At 46.2% G+C, this 22,593-nt stretch overlaps 1 protein-coding gene and 1 pseudogene across 1 annotated transcript in view; both read right to left on the bottom strand.

Moving 5' to 3' along the window:
* The window catches only part of LPIN2 (lipin 2), a 53,877-nt gene extending 38,082 nt beyond the window's left edge, over window positions 1-15,795 (bottom strand). The window contains exon 1 of the mRNA XM_075270646.1: window positions 15,621-15,795. The gene's annotated coding sequence lies outside the window, so the exon portion shown is untranslated. The remainder of the gene's footprint in view (window positions 1-15,620) is intronic.
* Window positions 4,217-4,331, bottom strand: LOC142201731 (small nucleolar RNA SNORA17; annotated as a pseudogene).
* Window positions 15,796-22,593: the final 6,798 nt, after the last annotated feature.

Raw genomic sequence — 22,593 nt, forward strand, 5'->3', positions numbered from 1 at the left:
GAGTTTATTGGCCGTGCACCCTGAAGACCTTGGATACATAACATATGCGGTGAGTGATAGTCTCCATTATTTTGAAGTAGCTACACAGAAATAACTAAAAAGTCACAAATAAGACATTTACTATATGGGCAAAAGTATTGGGACAAATATACAGGGGTGTCTGACATATCGCTCTAAATCCCTAGGCATTAATATGGAATTGGTCTCTCCTTTGCAGCTGAGGCGCGGTTCACATTTGCGTTCGGAGAGTCTGCTTGGAGACCCCTCCCGAACAGAAATCTATCCGCATGAAAAGCGATTACCTAAGGAAACCCATGGACCCTATAGACTATAATGGGGTCCGTGTGTTTTCCACATGAAAAATGCAGAGAGAAAAGTGCTACTTGCAGGACTTCTCTCCGCATATTTCATGCGGCTAGGGGAACGGAATGTCCCGAACGTAGATGTGAAGCGGGCCTAAAACAGCTTACACCCTCCTAGGAAGGCTTTCTATAAGATTTTGGAATTTTTGTCCATTTCATGCAGAAAAGCATTTGTGAGGTCAGACATGGATGATGGACATAAGGATCTGGCTCACAGTCTCCTTTCTAATTGACTCTAAAGGTGTTCAAAAGGGATTGAGGCCATGACTTTGTGACACACCACTACACCAAACTCACCTCCAATGTCTTTACGGACCTTACTATTAATACTGTTATACTGGATACATGGATGCGCCTTCCCCAAACTTCCACAACATGAGACACATGCTATTGTCCAAAAAGTCTTCATATGCCGCAGCACTAAGATTTCCCTAACTCTGGAAGTAAGGGCCTAGGCCAAATCCTGAGAAACAACCCCATAGCAATATCCCTTGCCCAACACATTTCTCCTGGCATTAGCCAAATCCAGACCTGTCCATTACATAGAGAAGAGTAATTCACCACTCCAGAAAATGTGTTTCCAGCACTAGAGTACACTAACCTTGTGCTTTACACAAGTCCATCCATGTAAGGCTGGCATATAGCTGTTGGTCATGGGACCCACTCCATGAAGCTCCCAACAGGGCACATTGTTTGTTCTGATGTTAATACCAGAAGAGGTGCGACGCTCTGCAGTTATGGAGTCAGCAGAGAGAAGTGGCTTTTATGCATTATGAGATTCAGCGCTCGGTGACCCTGCTCTGGAACTTTACATGGTGGAGCTGCTGTGGCTCCTAAACTCTAGTACTTTCCAGTGGAATATCTGGAAGGAAAGAAATGTTACAATCTGACCTGTATGATGGAGTGGCGTTAGTATAGGTGAGGGCGGGTTCACACCTGCGCCCGGTCTCCGCGTTGCAGGTTTCCATCTTCTGCCCGGGAAACTGGACAGGAGACAGAAACCGGCACTCAGTTTTCAAACCCATTCACTTGAATGGTTTTGCAAACTGACCGCTGGTGACCGTGTTCTCTCCGCGGCAAAACAGGTTTTTTTTAACCGGATACAAAGTCGGACATGCAGGAATTTGTGTCTGGTTAAAAAGAGCGGTTTCGCAGCAGAGAAGCCCAAGACACTCACCGGCAGATACTGACCGCCGGGTTTCCGTCTCCTGTCCAGTCTCTCGGGCAAAAGACGGAAACCCACAAGGTGGAGACCGGGCGCAGGTGGGAACCCGCCCTAACTTTCCTTTTCTGGAAACAGAACATCGCCAGAAAATCTGAATATGTGCCTGGGGTAGTCACATGACCATCTCGGCGGTCTGGGTAAACATACATTTTTTGTAAACTAAGTTAGAAGGTAGGTAGTGGGAGGGTGTTTAGCTTAGAATAGAAATATCATTCTATCCCGAACAACCCCTTTAATGAATTTTTCACACATTGCTGCTGCAGTTTGGCCTAGTTTCTGTTAAATAATGACACTGTCATTTGCCAAGTGCTGCTCTTCATTTTAGGCTGTATTTACCCAATTCTAATACCTTCTTGATGCTGCTTATGTCCAGATACGCAAAACCATACAAAGTAGGTGTACATTCTTTTTCTCATGGATATGCATCTATGTACAAACATACCCACTGGATATCTGCATTCAGGGCCGCCATCAGGAATTTTGGGGCCCCATACAGCCTAAGTGTCTGCCCCCCCCCCCCCATTTTAAAACTACCTTATTTAGCGACATACCAATTATGTATTACATTTTCCTTTATTTAGCAGCATTACAAGGCTTAATCAGATTCTATTTGCAGGTAAAATCTGCTACGTGTGACAGCGCCTATAGAGAGCCAACACCATTTATAAGGGCCCTCCTAATAAATCCTCAGGGCTTATTGACATTGCGTTTTTGGCCTCCCTTGCCAGGATACGTTGGTAACCAGTCAAAATCAGCTGTCAACTTATCCCTGCATGAAGAGCAGTTCTCCGTGCAGGGATAAGTGGGGAGCTGATTGTGACTGGTTACCAACGTATCCCGGCAAGGGAGGCCAAAAAGCGCAACGTGAATATTCCTTTAAAGTGAAAGTCCCACCCCCAAACAGGCTGCTATGCTAGTAGCATAGCATCCTACATCTATTATTCTCCAGCTAAAATCTTATATATAATATATTATTGCCCCAGTTCCCTCTCCGCAGTGCCACACACCCGATGTCCCAACAGTCCACCCTCTAACATCTTTCCATTGCCCCCTGTACCCATACCTCCCAACTTTTGAAGAACCAAAAGAGGGACAAAATGTGCGGCGCGCTTTGCGCGCCGCGGGAAATTTAGCCCCACCCACTGTTATGTTGACTCCGCCCACTCATTATTTTTTCATGTGCCCGCACACTGTATAATCCTCCTACAGTCACCCGTAAATTATATGTCCCCCCTCCGTCTCCTCCAGCTTCATATACACCCTTCATCTGCCCCCAGATTCATGTCCCCTCCATCTCTGCCCCCAGATTCATGTCCCCTCCATCTCTGCCCCCAGATTCATGTCCCCCCATCTCTGCCCCCAGATTCATGTCCCCCCATCTCTGCCCCCAGATTCATGTCCCCCCATCTCTGCCCCCAGATTCATGTCCCCCCATCTCTGCCCCCAGATTCATGTCCCCCCATCTCTGCCCCCAGATTCATGTCCCCCCATCTCTGCCCCCAGATTCATGTCCCCCCATCTCTGCCCCCAGATTCATGTCCCCCCATCTCTGCCCCCAGATTCATGTCCCCTCCATCTCTGCTCCCAGATTCATGTCCCCTCCATCTCTGCCCCAGATTCATGCCCTCTCCATCTCTGCCCCAGATTCATGCCCCCAATCTCTGCCCCCAGATTCATGTCCCTCCATCTCTGCCCCCAGATTCATGTCCCCTCCATCTCTGCCCCAGATTCATGTCCCCTCCATCTCTGCCCCCAGATTCATGTCCCCTCCATCTCTGCCCCCAGATTCATGTCCCCTCCATCTCTGCCCCCAGATCCAGGTCCCCTCCATTTCTGCCCACATCTCTGCCCCCAGATTCATGTCCCCCAATCTCTGCCCCCAGATTAATGTCCCCCAATCTCTGCCCCCAGATTCATGTCCCCTCCTTCTCTGCCCCCAGATTCATGTCCCCTCCATCTCTGCCCCAGATTCATGTCCCCTCCATCTCTGCCCCCAGATTCATGTCCCCTCCATCTCTGCCCCCAGATTCATGTCCCCTCCATCTCTGCCCCCAGATTCATGTCCCCTCCATCTCTGCCCCCAGATTCATGTCCTCTCCATCTCTGCCCCCAGATTCATGTCTCCACATCTCTGCCCCCAGATTCATGCCCCCCATCTCTGCCCCCAGATTCATGTCCCCTCCATCTCTGCCCCCAGATTCATGTCCCCTCCATCTCTGCCCCCAGATCCATGTCCCCTCCATCTCTGACCTCAGATTCATGTCCCTCCATCTCTGCCCCCAGTGTCATGCCGTCCTCTCCATCTCTGCCCCCAGATTCATGTCCTTCCATCTCTGCCCCCAGTGTCATGTCGTCCTCTCCTTCATCTGCCCCCAGTTTCACGTTCCACATAATCCACATTACACTTACCTTTTCCTCGTTCCCGCACTGCTCTCTGCGCGCCTCTCTCTCTTACTGGCGCACAGTTGTAGACGCGATGTGACGTCATCACATCGCGTCTACACTGCCGGGTAGCCGGCGGCAGCGGCGAAATGAGGAGCTGACACAGGTCAGCTCCTCGCTTCAGCGGCTGAAGCGAGCTGACCTGTGTCAGCTCCTCGCTTCGCCGCCTCTCTCACTGACGCTGACACATATGCGGCTGAAGCGAGGAGCTGACCTGTGTCAGCTCCTCGCTTCGCCGCTGCCGCCTCTCTCGCTGACATATATACGGCAGAGCCAGCCGCATATGTGTCAGCGAGAGAGGCGGCAGCGGCGAAGCGAAGAGCTGACACAGGTCAGCTCCTCGTTTCAGCCGCATATGTGTCAGCGAGAGAGGCGGCAGCGGCGAAGCGAGGAGCTGACCTGTGTCAGCTCCTTGTTTCAGCCACGTATGTGTTCAACTCAGATCTGCGTCCTCTGGACGCAGATCTGAGTTGAAACAAACAGGACATACAATGACTGCTGCCGGCGCCAGGGGGCCCGGGCCCCCCCCATTTTTGAATTTGGCCGGGCCCCTGACGCCAGTAGCAGTAGTACTGGCCTATCGGCGGCCCTGCCTGCATTTGTTACACACAGATTTTGCTCCAAATTTTATTATTTGCATTGGAAAGAGTAAAAGCAATGCTGGATCAGTTTCATAATGAAGCTTGCAAGGCCTGACAGACCCCACGGACTATTAGTTTATGGCTACCTACACCGCACACCATCTACATCATGTCCTCACACGGCTTGTTGTCTCTATTGGGCTAATAGGGGACTTGTGACACGGCTCCTGAACATTTCACAGTCATATGAGGATGTCATTTGCCTACAGTACGGCACAACATTCCTATAAATAACACAAGCAGGTAAGTCTACCTGAGTGCGGGCACTCCTGCTGATTCACAGCACATACAGTCAGGTAGCGTGCAGTCACCACTGACTCACTTATTGTGCTTGCAGGAATGGGATCTATACAAGTGACGTGGTTACTCATTGTAGGAAATAAACATATAGAGAGAACAACTCCACTAGGGTGGACAATATAGGACAAGGAACAAATAGTCTGCCATTTCACAACCAAAACACTCATGATCCAATACATCTCTGTTATTGTGTCGTACTGCTAGCTGAGAGGTATTGCAAAAAGTACGGTATGTCACGCCACTATTCCACACATGGTGACTCGAGTCCCCCCATAGGCCATTGGGAGTATGTGTGTCAATATTTGTAACCCTAAACAGTAAGGGAAAAAAAAAAAAAAATGTTTAAGCCATTACAGAGCATCTCTCCAACTGGAGGTTCTGTCCAACATGACACCCAAAACTTACTGATTTGAATGGGCAACATGTCAGGCTTATCCCTTCCCACTAGTGACATTTTTCAATTTTTGTTTAGACTCCCCACCTCCCAAACCCCATAACTTTTTTATTTTTCAGCTCCCAGAGCCATATGAGGTCTTAATGTTTGCAGAACAAATTGTTCTTCATAACGGCACCATTTATTATTCTGTACAATATACTGGGAAGCTGGAAAAAAAATTCAGAATGGGGGGGGGGGGGGGATTGGAGAAAGTGCATTTGTGCGACTTTCTTATAAGCTTCGTATTTACATCATTCACTCTGCAGCCACAATTATGCATAGGGAATCTTTTTGCGAGTGTTCTTCTTAGTTCTACCATTTTAGGGAATGTATCGCTTTGATCACTTTTTATTCAAACTTTGATCAGAGGCAAAACAATGACGAAACAGCGGTTAGGCACTTTTGATTTTAGACACCCCCCAAGATAGTGCATCGGTCAGCTATGACCGAGATATCAGGGGAGATTAATGCCCACGATACAGCAGACACATCTTCAGCGGCTGCCATATTTAAAACCCAACATCCGCAGTACCATTATGGCGAACGTCGGGAAAAGGTTAAAGGGGGTTTTCTTCATTAACACAATTGTCTACAAGCTTACATGTGATTAAAGGGGTATTCCCACGTCGCATACTCACCAGTCTTCGTTTCTCTAAATTCTTCAATCTTCCGGCTTTTTGCGTCATTGATGGGCGGGGTTACATATGCAAAGCCAGTTGCGAGATGCTGCTGGCCCTGCGTGCGCGCTCATAGAGAGACCAGTCTAGCCTTCACAGTGAGACTACAGACTACAGCGATGTAGCAGGCACCTGTGCCGGCGTCTACACTCCCCAGCATCCGCCTCTCTATTACAGTGGATGCCGGGGAGTGTAGACGCCGGCACAGGTGCCTACTACATCGCTATGCTTCTGCCCTGCATGAAGCCAGCAGCGGCAGGAGCGATGCTGCTATTCCAGAGGGGGGGGGGGGCGCGCGGGAGCAGAATAACAGGAGCTCCTGCCGCTGCTGGCTTCATGCAGGGCAGAAGCATAGCGATGTAGCAGGCACCTGTGCCGGCGTCTACACTCTCCGGCATCCACTGTAATAGAGAGGCGGATGCCGGGGAGTGTAGACGCCGGCACAGTCTGTATTGGCGGTCCCTTCCCCCCAAAGGGTAAACTAACCCCCCCCCCCCCTCCAGGCTCGCTCCCGTGCACTTAGCCCCTCCTCCCTACCCCCTCAGAGCAGCAGATACATCACTTGACTTATGACCAGATAAATCAAGGGATGTGTCAAAAAAAAATAAAAATAAAGTAAGATAGTGGACAAACAAAGCAGTTTTGCTGAAGCAATGTATTTAGGAAAAGTCTTACATCCACATTATCAAGCATTATAGATAGGATTCTTGTGATGGGACAACCCCTTTAAGAGCTGGTGACAGTCTGATAGCTGTCAATAAATGCTGCTTGCCAGAAACCCAGTCATGTCTTCCTTATTGTGGCCAGGTTATCTTCTCATACATGTAGTGCCCCTGCCTGATAACCTAGCAGTGGCTTTCATCTTTGGACATGACCTGCTGCCTCACAAGCAACAAAGCACCAGATTTAAGGTATTTTTTCCTATCAGTGGCTCCCATACGTGGTAGATTTAACCATGTTTGGGGTATACAGATTAAAAGTTGACTGAACAGCAGGTCTGCATTTTGATAGAAAAGAGCTACGGTATGTTCACTATACCTACCAACAGCACATAAGTCAATGGACTCCATTCTTCCAGCATCTTCCAGTTTGTTAGTTCTCCTGTAGATGTTTCAGTGTGATACAAAGACTGACACTAACTAGAGAAAACGCAATTTCCCATAGGATTTATGGACTGCTATAGTTTTCCCTGTGAAACCTGATTAATGAAGAGTTGGAATTTCAGGGCTGTAATTGGAAACTCCGGGAATCCCAGAGAGATCCAATTACAACCCCGAGGAACAACACAAAGCCTGCGGCTACACTCAGGTGTCTGACAAGTCACACAACACATGAGTACACAGGGGTACACTGTTTTATATATCACTCTACATGAAATATCTGTGTGAATTCAGAGTCGCAGGAATACGTCCGATTTGCATTTTAGAACTATTGAGGTTATTTGTAATCAAGTTTTTCTTTAATCAAGTTTTTCTTTTTTTTCCCATTAAAGGACTGCTCGTAACCACAGCCAGACCCGCTCATGCTCACACCATATATATCACCATAAAACACATCCCGGCTTGTACATCTAGTAGGATACTAGCAGTGTAAGGCTATATTCACACAGTCAGCATTTAGTCATTATTTAGAAGGCCAATCTAGAGTAAAGTATAAAGGAAAGTCGTCCAGTTCCATCTCCTCTGGGTTTTGTTCCCACTACTAGTTCTGGCTTACAAATACTGATGCAAAATACTGACCATGTGAAAGTGGCCTAACCCATGTCATCCCAGCTCACTTGGAACTGTATTCTGATTCCATTTATTATTGCCAGGCAAGTCATGTGGTCCCCAGTCTGACTATCAGACCCGACCTTGCTTTACTGAAAGGATGTCAGTCTCTTCTGTGTAGCTGACTTATGAACTTCAGGATTACATCATCACCTATTAAAGGGATTGTCCAGTCTTAAATCTGATTTTTTTGTACTGATGACCTATCCACAGCGTGATCTATGGGGGTCTGAAAGTCCCAGACAGATTGGATAGGAGGTTAGAACTGCCAATCTATGCAGAATGTGCAGTTGTTTTATAGAAGCTGTACTGCCTACTGCAGGCAGGGGAGAGTAGGGCATACAACTAATTTACAATTCCAATCAACCACAGACAAAATTTTCCAACCTGACCAGTCACCTTCAGCCATAGCAAACAAGCATTCCACTAACCATTTAACTTATGGTCTCACAGGCAACTTTTAGCTTATGTATACGGTCACTATTACTATTTTTAGGGTAGGCTATACAATGCTTTATCTTGCCTCTTGTTTCTCCCAGACATCTCTTACAAGCCAAAAGAAAGAAGTAAAGAGGCATTTCAGAACGGCCAAACCTTCTTAATGCAGATCGTATTTACTTCAATGGGAGCTAAGTTGCAGTAAATTTGGTTGCCCATTACTCAGAGAACAGAGCTGTCATTCTGTGCAGATCAGCTGCTCAGATCGGTTGATCAGCGACAGTCCTGGGTATCAGACCGCTACTTACTTGATACTGATTGACCTATTCTTAGGACAGGTCATCAGTATTTTTAGCCTGGGAAATCCCATTAAATAGCATAACAGAAGGATTTCAGGGTTGTGCCTAGGATATATGGGCTCCTAGGAGAATGCAGCCTGCAATCCCTACAACAAGGCTTCTGGAAGACAAGGCACAGATCTATAGGAATCTATTCTCCAGGAGGAGGGTTTACTTGCATATTCATCTCCCAGAAACCTTAACAGAATAGACAAGTATAGTCTATAAACCCTGTACAAGGAAAATGTCAATCTCCTTAAGGAGGCAGTACCCCTTCTGAGCATCACTTGCTGGAATCACTGCTGATGCTGCTGTAGTCACAGGACTTTATTAACAGCAAGTTCCCTCTACAGACACCTAAGCTTCTTTAAGTTATTGTACATTTTTCACTATTAATATGCTCCTACATTATTTTGTGCTCCTAGTGAATGGTGATATAGTTCACTTTTGCAACATTTCCCAATTTTTTCCTTTTGTCTAATGTGTAGCCTTAACACCACAATTGCAGCTTTTGGGAGCCTTTCTTGACGACAGAATCGCACTTGCAATGTTATGGGTTCTCATTTTTGTAAATAGGTTAGTATGTATTTCTATGGAGCTTATATAGAGGATTGCCCTCCGCTGCACTGTCACATAGGAAACCATATGGTATCTATCGCTCTCAACTGTTTACGAGGAACCGTTGTGACATTTAGCAGGACAAATGAACTTGAAAGGCTTTTTGTCAGGGAACCAGCCTGGTATGGTGGGATTTCTTGGTTTACATTTCCCACCGCTGCTGAACACTGGACTCCACACCCTGAACGTTCTTGCTACAACAAGCAAGTCTTTGTTACCATTGTAAGAAAATACTACTAGAAATGAGGTCTACATTGGCAAAGACTTTTCTCACAATACAGACCTCGAGTTATAAATCTTAAGGAGTCCAGACAACTTACAAAAAACCCCATAGTTAACTAGGTGAGCGCTTTCAGAAAGTGCAGTCATGGCTGCAAGGTATCACCTGTTACATGAGGGGTATTATTGTCTGTCACTGGTGTATGTGAGAATATGGGACCACACACCAAGGAGAAGAAACCAGAGGATATTTACCGACAGAGCAACGGGACCAAATCAGAGCATATAAAACAGAACTATTTGATAAAGAGAAAGGTAACGCCCAGTTGTCAATTTAATCACAGAGCAGAAGGAGGAATAACAGAGTAAGAAGTAATACAGATTAATAAGAAAAGATGCTCCAGAATATTATACTTACTAAAACTGACATGCTAGATGTGACAGGTTCTGTAAAGGCCTGAACACAATTCTTTTTATTATATTAAAAATATGGTAACTGAGGTCCAATGAATTAGCGTATATCTGCATTTTAGGGAAATCCTCCTGTGAGCCCAACTGGAGCCAGGACTGAAGTGTATACAGCTCTGTGGAGGAGATCTGATCTAAGGTGAGGTATGAGCAGTAAGGAAAAGTGTGAGCCGGATCTCATACAAGAGTCTATTATCAGTAATATAGTGCTACTAGAGCCAGGCACTAGATTGTGCAGATTCTGATCCATTATCTGATCGTACATCCATGTTAAACACTATCCAGGTACGGCTGCTGTCATACCCTTCAGGAGGCAGTGTAGTATATCATATAGGGGGTGCAGAGTCTTCCTGACTGACAGTTCATTCAAGTGGCTCCAGATTCAGCCCCTCATGACATCCAACTGCTCAGTCTTCATTGGCCAGCCATGTGCTTACAGCTTTATCAAAACCACTAATATTCTTACAATAAGACAAGACGACTAAATACTTTATGAAAACTTTCATAGAAATGCCACAACTGGACACGTGCTACAAAACATGATGTGAAAAAAACAATACAACTTCCTCTTAACTGTCTGGTACTGCTAACAGGAATGCTACTTCTCATTTCTGAGACATTTTACATTTCGAGGAAGCGTCCATCTACAATAACAAACCACCTTAAATGGAGCTGGTTAGAACTAGAGAAGAGTACATTTTTAAAAAATTCGATTTGACCAATTTGCTGAATTTTCTGTAACGATTCAATCTGATTTAATTTGCGGTGAATCACTTTAACCCCTTCCTGACATCCACCCTAATAGTACGGTGCTGCTGGGAAGGACTTCCCGCAAACCATGACGGAAGGATGGTATGCACGCAATGGCTGACACTGTCCTCTAACACCCCCGGACAGAGCTGAGCTCCAATCGCGGGTGGTAACCCCTGAGATTACATGGTCACCTCCCTTGCCTGGCATCTAATAAAAAGGGGCCTGGCAATCACCAGGTCCCTCTCCCTTAGTACGTATAGCGGTCAGGGAACCAGGTTTTCACAGACTGCTATCAAGGTAGTATGGTGGAACCTCTTGGATGCTGCAGTCATGTTTGACCACGGGTGTGGTGAAGGGCTCTTGGGGATCATAACATTCTACAAGTGGCACTACCAGATCTCCAAGGGAAGGAGGATTCAGCCATGTCATCCACTGGTGGCAGAGCTGCTTGGTATGCTGTGAATGGTATGAGGCACCACTTACAGTACCCACGACAAACCAGGTCAGTTAGGGTTACATATAGGACAGGTATAATTTGCTTCTACCTCAAAAACCCAAAAATGCTGAGGCTCCCAGCGCCACGATACACACGACTGAAACCCCTCCATTCTAGACTCGACCATCCCGAGCTCCTTGCTTCCTGGCAACAACAGAGAATTGGTGAAGTAAGAATTGGCAGGAAAGGGGGGAGGGAATTCTTCTTGAGAAATACAAATGCCAATACTTTCCATACACAATCCTGATGTACAATGTCACCATCAGACACTTCATAGCACAGGCAGGAACAAAACAGCTGCAGTCATGAAGCTTTCCTGACAATCTCTTGGCAAACAAATGGGCTTCATCACAGTCGGCATAACAGAAACCCATTAATCTGACCTGGCCCGAAACTTCTCCTGCCAGATTAAACCCTCTTGTGCCAGCATGTGGCACAGACATTGGCTGCCATTCTGGGCTTGTGAACCATTTGTCACAGCAGCCGCTTCAATAATTAAATGCAATGCCGGTCGCAATGTACTATTTATGTGTATAAAAGCCGCCATCTATCAGACATCGCACCGCATGTTCACTCACTATTCACTAATATGTGGCATCTGAGGTAAAGTATTACAACAGTATAAATACAGGGAAATGGTGGGGGATTTATTCAGCACGACAACAGTAATGTAAGCTTGGAGGTCTGAGGGTGCCTGCCATTATACAGGTTACATAGGAGCAGCCTCATATACACAGACATATTCAATCTCCATTTGTATGATAGGGCTGCCACTGACATACATGAGCCCTATACTGTACCTTCACATACCTGTGACTCTATACGTACAGATTACAACATTATTAGGACATGCTCCAGTTAGAATCACAGGTATGGAGTTTTGTTTTTTTGTTAAAAGTACACGTGGCTGTACACAGGTAACCATAATAATCCAGAGCACAGTGTCAGACTCCATGAATGGTAATACTGTTTATATACATGTGCTTGAGGTCAGAGTTTAAGGTCACCCCTGCAGCCAAATACTGCATTGTATTTAATGGGATCTATAAACCCCCCCTCCATGATAAGTGATAGTCAGACCCCTCTGATCACCTAGAATCTAACCCTACATGACTGATTCAAGTTAACACCAATGTTAGGCCGTCAGGCACTCCGACCAGAAGAATACACACAAGGTTTATCCAAACACACTTTGTGGCAGCTGTAGTTATCTTTAATCAAGGGGTTTTTCAGGCTAAAAATATTGATGTCTTTCCCTAAGAGCAGGTCATTGGTATCAAATGAATGGGGGTGGGAGTCCAACATCTCTACCATTCAGAAATTGATACACAGAGAACGGGGCAGGAAGCAGGCAGCTCTGTTCTCTGTTTAGCGGCCAGACCAGGTATTACAGATCAGCTCCCAGTCATGTGAATGGGACCTAAACTGCGGAGAACAGAGCTGTCTGCTTCCTGCTCCATTCTGTGTATCATCTGCTGAGAACAGCTAATCGATGGGGATGCGGGAGTCAGACTCCCAAAGATCTGATTTTATTGACCCATCGATAAGATAAGTCAGCAATATTCTTAACTTGGAAAACCATGTTAAGCAGCACATTTACATGAGATATGCTTGTTGAGCCATCCATATGTGTATATGGTCCTCCCAACTCGTGTCAGGAAGGATTTCAACGTCCATCTCTGTGTGGATAATGTCTGCATGCAACTTTCTTCCCTCTATTATTCAATACTCATGCACATGTTGGCCGAGCCAAGGATGCATGTTTAACAGGGAGTCGGGAATGATAGTGGTCAGCTAGTCCAGTGTTTGGTCAACAGCTCGCTCATAAATGCCTTAGGGGGCGTTCACACTACCGTCTGTGTCCGACAGGTAGTGTCTGCTCCTAGTGTCCGTTCAAAATCTCACTCCTGTCATTTATTTAAATGGCGATCGGGTATGTTCTTTTGCACTCCGTGCCCTTCCTTCACTGTCCGCATGTAAAGATGTCCGACTTTTCAAGCGGACAGAAAAACCTACATGTCGGGTTTTTCTGTCCGCTTGAAAAGTCGGACATCTTTACAAGCGGACAGTGAAGGACAGGCACAGAGTGCAAAAGAACATACCCGATCGCCATTTAAATAAATGACAGGAGTGAGATTTTGAACGGACACTAGGAGCGGACACTACCTGTCGGACACAGACGGTAGTGTGAACGCCCCCATAGTCTTTTTCACACTTGAGCTATAGATTCCATTCATGACAGAGCTATGATACATTCATTTGTGCCCGGATCCCATGGAATCTTATCTGATCACACAAATTACGCTAGGTACACGCTAGCGTGAGTGTCTGCCGGAGGACCAGAACAACAGTGGCAGAACGGGGGCCCATTGGGTGTCCATCATTTTAAAACTTCTACAGGTGGACGAAATGTCCTCTGTACAGAACTTTTTTCTCTGCAAATTTTCAGCAGACACTGCATTGGAATCTCTAAAACAGATGTAAATGTATCCTTATAATGGAGTTTATGAGGTTTATGACAAAGTCAATGCAACAGAACATGTCCCTGAGACATTGCTTACAGGTCTGGTTATGCCTGGAAACTATATTATAGGGTTTTAGCTTTAAATGTATGCACAGGATAGGTGACAAGGGATTGGGGGGGGGGGGGTCTGGGATCTTCACCCAGCAGAAGAAGAGGGGTCATGTAAGTATTCTCCAGTCTATAGGACCGCAAGAGGTAGCCAAGTATTGCACAGGGCTTTTCTTTAGCAGTTCCATAGAGGTGAATGGAGCAGCCATACCCCTGGTCTCTGCATTTTCAGCTGCGGTGATAACATCCTGACATGAGACACATATGTCACATACACAGCGCCCATGTACTGGGGGTCGAAAAACAAACTAGATCCATAATATTATGAAACCTATGAACACTTATGCATGTCTACATCAGGGCATCCCTAGTATTAAGATAATCCTAGAAAACCTCACACTATTTGTAATTCCATGACCCTGAAGCTACACCAGGTGCAGATCTGTGCTTGGGATTTGCCGGATACAATGGACAATGTTGTTCCTCTGATCAGAACTGTCTCAGACATTGTAGTAAAATCTGCAGCCACTTAGCAGAATATCCAGGGCTAGAACCCCCTCCAAAAACTTCCCACAAAACCAGTACAGCCAGTTCAAAAACCTGGCAGCCTCCAGTCAGGCTACATAACACTGACAACGCCGTCACATGCTCCGGCTGCCGCCAGCCATGACTAACACACATGGGAAGTGTAATAACGGTCCGAAGATCAATACAGCCTAAATAACATGACAATGAGAGGCTGCCACATCCTAAATTACCACTTGTCGGTGCCCACCCTGAGCGGAGGGCGGCGAGAGGCAACATGTACTGTGCTCATACTTCACTTCTGCCAATATTTTGTGGGGCTTGTTATATGGGGGCACTCTACAGCCTGGTCCTGTTACATGGGGGCACTCTACAGTCTGGTATTGTTACATGGGGGTACTCTACAGCCCGGTCCTGTTACATGGGGGCACTCTACAGCCCGGTCCTGTTACATGGGGGCACTCTACAGCCCGGTCCTGTTACATGGGGGCACTCTACAGCCCGGTCCTGTTACATGGGGGCACTCTACAGCCCGGTCCTGTTACATGGGGGCACTCTACAGCCCGGTCCTGTTACATGGGGGCACTCTACAGCCCGGTCCTGTTACATGGGGGCACTCTACAGCCCGGTCCTGTTACATGGGGGCACTCTACAGCCCGGTCCTGTTACATGGGGGCACTCTACAGCCCGGTCCTGTTACATGGGGGCACTCTACAGCCCGGTCCTGTTACATGGGGGCACTCTACAGCCCGGTCCTGTTACATGGGGGCACTCTACAGCCCGGTCTTGTTACATGGGGGCACTCTACAGCCCGGTCTTGTTACATGGGGGCACTCTACAGCCTGGTCCTGTTACATGGGGGCACTCTACAGCCTGGTCCTGTTACATGGGGGCACTCTACAGCCTGGTCCTGTTACATGGGGGCACTCTACAGCCCGGTCCTGTTACATGGGGGCACTCTACAGCCCGGTCTTGTTACATGGGGGCACTCTACAGCCTGGTCCTGTTACATGGGGGCACTCTACAGCCTGGTCCTGTTACATGGGGGCACTCTACAGCCTGGTCCTGTTATATGGGGGCACTCTACAGCCCGGTCTTGTACATAGGATGCTCTTCTCCTGTGCCCTGCATTACAAGCCTCTTCAGCCATCCCCATCCTGTACAAGTTACTGCTATGGGCACTGCCACTATGCCAGCGCTATGGTCAGTGACTACAGGGACAGCTCATAGTGATGCCAGTAGAAGTAGGCGCCCCCTCTCCCCATATAATGAACAGGAGCCTGCACACTACCAGCCTGCTGCCACAGCGCCACAAGCCGTCACCAGCCGGTGACCTCTCACCTAGTCAGACGACGGTACAGCACAAACACTCTTCCGCAGTGCTGCTGTGGGTGAATGAATGGGACGCGGCTCAGTCCGGTCCGCAGCCTCCCCGGTTCCTTCTTAGCCCCCGGTATCTCAGCCTGGAGATATCTTATTGCCGTGGACCTGAAGCAGCCGTGAACCAGGGCTGAAGGGGGCGGAGCAGCAGCTGGATGACGTCACGGACCGCCCCTTGTAGCTGTTCACAGATACCACGCCCCCTCTTTGCCGGCATACGTGCACAGAGCTCGTGCTTGGGAGGGGGAGAAGTGACGTCATATGTCAGGTGTTGGAGGGATTTGTTTGAGAGAAAGTGACAAACTAGTTTAGGAGAAAGCGGACGAAATGAATAGAACATGCGGCAGACAGTCAGTGGAGCTGTCACCCGTGACAACCAATCGGGTTTCAGCTATAATTTCTTTAAGGTTGGTTGTTAGATGTCAGGCGTGACCTGATTGGCTGCTGTGGGCAGCGACTTCCCTATAGCTGTGATTATTGCTGCACTGTGGGAATGGTGGTCAGTGAATACACATATCCTACTATGTGATGTATAGGCTGACGTCCATGACAAATCTGAATGTGCAAAAGCTTGGAGATTGGCATAAATTTAGGTTTTTACAAATTTTCTTGCTTCAGTGTTTTTCAATCTTTCAGGCTCAATTCACACAGAACTGCATTTCATGTGAGACTTGGTCCCTGTGTGCGCTGGATGTAAAGGCCTGTACACTGTGCTAGATGGACGCCGGACATTATGGTTATTATGGCTCCCTGCAATATACTGTTCTGTAGTCATTGCTATAGGGGGCAGTACTGAGCTCAGGTCGTCAATGCCACCGAGATCTGAGGAGTGTCCTGGCCCAAAATTTTGGGGGTATGTTCACACAGAGTTGACGCGGAATCCACCTTAAAATCCACCCGCAAGAATGGCTCGCATTGACTTTAATGGGAGCCACTCGCTTTTTTTTCGGTAGCTAGTAGCAGAAAAAAGAAGTGACATGACCTATCTTGCCGGCTCGAGACACGCTCATGTTTAGGCCCATTCATTTCAGGGGGATGCTGCGACGGAATGTTGATGCAGTGCATCTCGTTGCGGCAAGCCGCACCAAAAAAAAAACAGCGGAAAAGTTTTCCGCCGTGTGAACAAGCCCTTAATGTTTTGTTCACAAAGCAATTTAGTAATGACTTTGTCGCATGGCATGCCTTGTGTTCACCACCAGATCATGGCTGGATTAGTTGGCATCATGGAGGATGTTTAGATAACATTCCTTGTTCATGGTCTGGTCCTTGTCAGTGAGCCAGTTGCCTTGGATGAGGTCACCTACAAATAAATGGTCTCAGGATGATGTCAGATTGTTCGGGTGACGCAGTATTTATGGCAGTGCGTTTTTCTCTGGAAAATCTTTCATCCGAGACAAATATGAATGACAGACTGACTGACATTTTGCAGGAAGTTCTGGAGGCCTCTTCAGACTTGTAAATTCAAAGAAACCCATCCAGAGGCGCACCTATGAGGAGAAGTGAGCCGGCCGCCCCAGGCGGTGCTATCCATGGCAAACTAGTGGGCGACATTTTGACAATTTATTTAACCTAAACCAGCCCAAAACAGGTCAATTTTAAAAAAAAAAAAAAAACACTGAACAGGTCCTGTCCTGGACTGGCTTAGAAGTGTAGACAGGGGAGGAGAGAAGTTGGCGGTCATGTGGCGATAGCGCTGCCGTTAGAGTTTACTCACGTGTCCACACTCCTGTTTAGGCCGCCCGGCGCTACTTCTGCTACACTTATGTTACAACACTGAAGAACGCCGGGACGCTATGTGTACCATGCCTGTATTCTTCAGTATGGTGACAAGTTATGCAGTGGTGGCTACAGCACAAGCACTCTGAAGTTGGCAGCGGAGGGCGACCAGGACAGGAGCGTGGACAGGTGAGTAAACATTATCAGCTGCTACTCTATGTGTGGGGGTAAAAAAGATGCTCATTTACTCTGAGGGGTGGGAGAGGGGGTCACAAACTTTGGGGGGCCATAAATACGGGGATCATATGCTGTAGGGGAGGAAGGTGGTCATTTAAAAAGCGGTAAGATATTGTGTGTGGGGTAGCAAAAATGGGTAATATATTGTGGGCAAAAAGAAAGGGGTGTGGGGGGGGGGCTAAAAATAAAAGCGGGGGTCATATACTGTGGGGGGGGAGTAAAAAAAAAAAGCAGGGGTCATATACCATGTAGTGGGCTAAAAAAAAAGGAGATCATATACTTTGTGTTGGGCAGACATTATACCATGTGATGGGCCCGAAACTGGGGGTCATATACCGTGTTTGGAGCCAAAAAAGGTGGTCATATATTGTGTGATGGGCCAGAAAAAAAGGGGTCATATATACTGTTTTGTAGGCCAGAAAAAGGGGTTATATATTGTGTGAGTGATCAGAAAAGGAGATCATGTGTTGCGGGCCAAAAAAAAGGGGTGGGGGTGATTCTACGTTGGAGCCAAATAAGGGTATTTTTTGATCTGCCATTGGGGTCATGTGCTAATTAGGAGGGCTCCATCACATAATCAAAGATAGCTGGGTGGGGGGGCACCTTTCTATAGTTCGCTTCAGGCAGCAGAAAGGCTAGGTTCACCCCGAAATCCAGCATAAACAGCCCAATGCAGTGACATCATTTCACAGTCTGTGCTGGGCAGTGATGACTTCACAGGTCAACTCATGTCCTGAGCACAGCAAGGAAGAGTTTCTTTGGCTCCCTACTCTGCCATTGTATGCATGAAACATTTATGACAGGGAATTTCCTGGGGATGCCAGGGCAATTTCCCAGTTTGCCCCCCTACTGCCAGCCATGTCTGGCAGCCGTCACCTGTTCAATGGGAATGGCAGATGTTGTAACCCCACCAATGTAATTGTGATAACGCATAATAAGAATAGACCATGGTCATGGACAACCGGTTTAAGCAATCCTACCTTATTCATTTTCTGGTGGCTTCCTCCTGCTTAGCCCTATTTGCCTTCATATATAACCAGAAGACTAGTTTTATCAAGGCTCTTCTGCACTTTTTCTGACTAATGCTAGAGAAATTGTATTGAGCCTCACATGCAAATGATTTACTAACATTCTTATCAGTTATTGTCTGAGCACAAATGCTGAAGCAGCAAAACTGCCCACAATGCATTGCTTTTAAAGTGGCAATATCCCATTAAGGCTAAGGCCCTATGTAGCAGGCTACAGCCAAAAAATGCTGCAGAAAAATCTGCAGCGGAAATACATTGTTTTTTTTCCACAGTGTTTTTTCTGCCTATATTATAGCTATACAGAAAACACCAGTGTTTCCATCAGTATAATTGACATGTTACGATTTACAAAAACACAAGCGTTTTTTAATTTGCAGCATTTCTGCTGCAGATGTTTATATGGAAATGTGTGGATGGAATTAGAAAGAATCCCATCCACTTTTCAGGGAATGTAAAACACTGCATTTTTTGCTGTGGCCACTGCTGTGGCACTGCATTTTCACAACATGGGCCCCCTCCTTAAAGAGTTTTCCAGGTTTTCTAATTGATGACTCATCCTTAAGATAGGTTATCAATTGAAGTTTGCAAGGGTCTGACAGCCAGCCAGCTTGGGTTTTAAACCCCCACTGATCTTCATTTGATCTTCATCTTCACTGATCTTCATTTGATAACCTGTCCTAGACCTTCATGATCTGTCCTTAAGGCTAAGGCCACACATTGCTGAAACCCAGCTTTTTTTGTTGCAGATTTAGTTGCAGTTTTTTGAGCCAAAGCTAAGAATGGCTACAAAAGGATTGGGAAATATATTGTAAACTTCTTATATTTCTACCTTCGGCTCAATCCATACCTGGATTTGTCTCAAAAAACCGCAACAAAAAAGCTGTGTTTACGCAACATGGAGCCTGAGCCTAAAGTTCATGCCACTAGGTCTTCCTTCTAGCTAATTTGCTGTTCACTCCCCGTTCCTAGGGAAGTCCCTTACTTAGGTTACATTTGCATGATAGAACCCTGCAAAAAGTACCTTTTTCATGGTCAAGGGAACACCAGAGAGTAATTTGACTTCATTGACCCCTCATAGAGATGAGATTATTGAGGGACTTGTAAATTTGGCCTGAGAAATTACTAACGCTAGGTTCATACTAGAATTGGCCTATACGTTATTCTGGTCCATTGGAGTTACTGTGGCTCTAAAGAGCTATGCAGCAATGCGATAATTGTTTCAAAGACCTCATTTGCATGTTGACAAACAAGCAATATCCCAACAACCGGCGTAATAGTACAGTGGATTTCGGGAAGTGCCCATATGTGTGCCGCTTAGGGCCCCACTCTAGTGATTGTGGAGGGCCCAGCAGTCAGGGCCCCAGCAATACATTTATCAGCTATCTTATGGATAAGTCATACCTGTTTATCTTGGGATAGCCGATACCTAACCTAGCTGATGTTTGTCACACTGAACCGCGCTGAGCTATTGCACGTATTATCACTGCCTCATATGAAGTCATCGGGAAAAGAACTAATTATAAATTAGTCATACTCCATTTGTCATTATAGAATGTGGCTTGTAAGTTAGTATGACAGACAGAGGTGTCATACAAGGACAAGTGAGGACGTTTTGAGTAAGAGATCACAGGTTACTTATATAGAAATAACTTAGGAAAATAATAATTTTGATGGCCGTGCTTTATTGTCAAACGGTTCTCAGCGTTAAATGTTAATACTCAGCCCTTGTACATGGACCCTTACAGAACTTTAGGGGTTATTCTTATCTTAGTAAATTGATGTCAAGATGGGACTAACTGCTCCTAAACCTTAGTGTATAGGGAGGGCTCTATTCTCAGTGGCGTAACTAGAGGCTTAAGGGCCCTGGTACAAAAGTTCACCTTGGGCCGCCTCACAGCAATTTTCTTCCCTATTGTGCTAACATTTTCCCCCAGAATCTGTCCCTGACTATACTCTGACCAGTTGCTTCATTTGGAATGAAAAGGTTAATTTTCTCTTTATTGACAGTGGAAGGCTATAGTATAGTATAGTATCATAAATCTTCCTACGCCAGTTCACCAGGAGACAGGAGTAATAAATTTCCAATGCACAAACCTGGCAGTGATCAGAGGCATTCAGAAAGGTTTAATCAGCCTTACGCAGGGTTCACACCAGCGTCTGGACTCCGTTATCAGGTTTCCGTCTTCTGCCTGAAACCTGTCATGCCGAGTCCGGCTGTGAGTGCCGGTGAGTGTTTTATGCTCTCCGTGGCGAAACCGTTTTTTTAAAACTGGACACAGAGTACTGCATGTCCGACTATGTGTCCGGTTAAAAAAAAATGGTTTCGCCACGGAGAGCATAAAACGCTCACCGGCCCTCACGGTTGGACACTTTTCAAACCCATTCAAATGAATGGGATTGGAACATACTGGCAGGTTTCCGTCTCCTGCCCCTGTTTTGTGCAGGAAACGGAAACCTGCAGAACGGAGTCCCGGGCACAGATGTGAACGAGCCCTTAGTGTGGTGAGGGCGACTTATGGGCCCGGTGGTAGATGAGACCACTGTGAACCAATTAAGTTATGCCAGTGCTTATGTGCTCCTTCAGGCTTCAGGACCTGGGTGTGATTGCACCCCCTCAAGTTACATCCCTGTCCACGTTGTTTTAGGAAGTCCTATAGAGGTGAAAGAGAGCTACGGGAAAGATTTGTGGATCTATTGGGAGCCAAAATGGGAATAAACCTTTAAGGCCGAATTTTGATGCGGAATCCACGTCAGAATCTGGCTCAAAAAACCACCTCCTATTGAAATCAATGGGAGCTGGTCATTTCTTTTTTCCGCAAGGGAAAGGGAATTTCTGTCCCCAAAAAAATAACTGAGAGCAGAATAAGCTGTAAAATAAAAAAAATAAGTGTACCTTGTTGACTGGGCCCTGGTCCACTCCATCTGTTTTTGGCTCTCCAGTGATGACATTGATGGCCCCATATGGTAGCTGCAGACATACACTGGCCTCTGCAGTCATGTCCAGTCATCATCACATAGACAGTCTTTTGTGGCAAGCACAGCCATGACTGACCACGTTACTGATGAGGCCAGACTGCAGTGGCCACATCGGGGATGGTCATGGGCATGATTCTGGGATTATTGGGCAAAGAAGAGGTGAGTTGCACGTATTTTTTTATTATACAACCTACCCTCCTTTTAACTTTTTGTGTACATACTATTTGCTTTTTTGGTGATAACCCCTTCTGAAGGATCCGATACTAACATCTTGGTGTGATAAACCACAGAACATCTTATGGGGACTTGAGGTGTCCATGCCACCATAATAGAGGGCTCTTTTAAAGACATAAGGAGGCAAACACAACATCAGATTGAATGTTATGGATGATCAGTGAATATTGTCATATCTTACAGTTATGAAATCATATCCACAGGTCTACAGTAAAATCTGTGTTGGACAATTTGTTTGGGAGATATAAAATAGCCAGTATGTTACCTGAATGATTTTGTTATTCTCCGCAGTAGGCTGAGTGACGGCTGTTTGTCTGCCGCCCTGGCGTGGTCAGGTGAAGGTTCACCTGACAAGTATTTACACAAAGTGTATTTGCTTTGAGCCATCTGTGAAATAGATGTGCATTGTATTTAGTAAATGCCTCTTTATAGACTGTTCAGCTGGTAATGTTTAACTCTTTTTCAAGGTCTTTTCAGTTTATCTGAAGTGAATTTACATTAAGATCGAAGGGCAATAATGTGGCACTAATTCTAAGGCTGAGTTCAGGTCGGGATTTTAAGGCCATATCTGTCTCAAAATCCTGACCAAAAAAGATGGCACCCATTGAAATTTTTGCTCTTTTATTGTCAGATTGCAATACATGACTGTTATATTTTTCTATTAACATAGCCAAATAAGAGCTTGTTGTTTGCAAAGTAAGTTGTAGTCTTCAATGGCCTCTTTCAGTCCAAAATGTACTGAT

This window comes from Leptodactylus fuscus, chromosome 4, assembly GCF_031893055.1.
Source record: "Leptodactylus fuscus isolate aLepFus1 chromosome 4, aLepFus1.hap2, whole genome shotgun sequence".
In the NCBI taxonomy this organism is placed as follows: domain Eukaryota; kingdom Metazoa; phylum Chordata; class Amphibia; order Anura; family Leptodactylidae; genus Leptodactylus; species Leptodactylus fuscus.